This window comes from Pongo pygmaeus, chromosome 7 (assembly GCF_028885625.2).
Source record: "Pongo pygmaeus isolate AG05252 chromosome 7, NHGRI_mPonPyg2-v2.0_pri, whole genome shotgun sequence".
Lineage (NCBI taxonomy): Eukaryota > Metazoa > Chordata > Mammalia > Primates > Hominidae > Pongo > Pongo pygmaeus.
In genome coordinates this window covers 2429425-2431680 of record NC_072380.2, presented here as the reverse complement: position 1 = coordinate 2431680, position 2256 = coordinate 2429425, and positions in this window count along the sequence as shown.

Below are 2256 nucleotides of genomic sequence, written 5' to 3'. Positions count from 1 at the left end.
CCCAGGCTGGTCTTGAACTCCTGGCTTCAAGTGATCCTCCCACCTCAGCCTCCCAGAGTGCTGGGATTACAGGTGTGAGCCACTATGCCTGGTTCTGATTTTACTCAGAATGTTTTGTATCTGAAGTCTAAGTCTCATTTGTTTCAGATATAAGTGCCAGGTGAGAAGAAGCAAAGGTAGCTCTCTGGCATCTCATTTCCTGTTAGGGTATTCTCCCACAGTTGTGCCTGTCCACTTCCATCCCTAGGCCAAATTCACCTTCTATTACAAGCACACCCGCCAGGTGCGGTGGCTCACGCCTGTAATCCCAGCACTTTGGGTGGCTGAGGCGGGCAGATCACTTGAGGTCAGGAGTTGGAGACCATCCTGGCCAAGATGGTGAAACTCTGTCTCTACTAAAAATATAAAAATTAGCCAGGCATGATGGCGTCTGCCAGTAATCCCAGCTAGTTGTTAGGCTGAGAAAGGAGAATCGCTTGAACCCAGGAGGCAGAGGTTGCAGCGAGCAGAGATCATCCCACTGCACTCCAGCCTGAGTGACAAAGTGAGACTCTATCTCAAAAAACAAAAACCAAGCACACTAATTTGAAACAGATCCTTTTTAACTCATGGGTTTTTCACCATTTCCTAGGAATTTTGTTCAGCAGCTCCTCTGAGATTAACTGAGAGAAGAAGCCAGCAGTCATGGTAATTGAGCCTCTTCATGGCAATTTAATACCTTATTAATCAACTTTATCTGTTACCTGTGTACACAATATTGTTTCTAAAATCAATCACCCTAAAGTCAGTGACTTAAAACAATTATGGTTGATGGGTGCAGCAATCCACTGTGACATGTGTATCTATGTTACATAGATATGTATCACTGTAACATAGGTATCTATGTTAACAAACCTGCACGTTCTGCGTATGTACCCCAGAACTTAAAGTATAATTTTTAAAATTTTTAAAAATTTTATGAAAATATACAATAAAAACTAAGAAAAACAAGTATAATTTATTTTGGGGATCTGTGTTTTGGCTGAGGGTCAGCATGTGGGGTGGACACTTTTTCTCATCTCAGCTGGGCTAACTCGAGGCTCTCTGGTCAGCAGGGTTTGCACAACCTTGGCTGGATTCTGTTTAGGGGTAGCTTCGCCCCATCCTCCCCACAGTGGGAAGGGATTGAATGTTAAATGGCCAATTACATACATGCAGGAAGGGGTGGAGGCTGGACAGATCATGCCCTCTGCTACATCCAGGGGCTCTTGTCTTAATCTGCTTGGGCTGTTACATGAAAATACCACTAACTGGGTGATAAACAACCAACATTTATTTTCATGGTTCTAGAGACTGAGAAGTCCATGAGGCACCAGTGGATTTGGTGTCTGCTGACAATTCAATTCCTGCTTCAGACGTGGCGCCTTCTCTCTGAGTCCTCTCGTGGCTGAAGGAGAAGCAAGGTCTCTGGGGCCTCTTTTATAAGGAAACAAATCCTTACAGGCTCTGCCCTCATGAATTAATCTCCTCCCAAAGGCTCTACCTCCTAATGCCAATTTCAACATATGAATTTGGTGAGGACCACAAACATTCAGCTCTTTCCAACTGTTTCCTCAGGGTTTATAAAGAGTGAGATCTGAGACTCTCAGTGTATTTCAGTTTTGTTGGACTTCTGTTTCTTTACCCATTATAAGAGTTCACTCTTGTATAGCACTCTCTGGTGAACTTCATTTTCTCTTCTCCTATGACCCTCAATAAGTAAATTTACAATGTTAGTATTTTTTAAAAGTTCAATATTAAGTTAAGAATGAAGGAGTATGAAATCAGAGTTCCTTTAGAGATGCTATACTTTTCTATACTGATCATCTAAATTATTATTATTTTTGTCTCTGATATCGATATTTCTCTTCTCCTGTGACCCTCAATAAGTAAATTTACAATATTAGTATTTTTTAAAAGTTCAATATTAAGTCAAGAATGAAGGAGTATGAAATAAGAGTTCTTTTAGAGATGCTATGCTTTTCTATGCTGATCATCTAAATTATTATTATTTTTGTCTATGATATTGATACTGGGAAACACCTAGAAGACCTTTAGAAATATAGTTGATTTGAGAACAAAAAAGAACCGATCTGACTGAGGTCACGTTTCTGAGACCTGCCATACAGGCTGTGCTAGATGTGCAGTTTCATGGCCAGTATCAAACTTGTGCCCAGGTTTTTCATCTAAAATTTTAAATTTCTCTTGATAGTAGGTAAAGAGTTATCTCATTATATT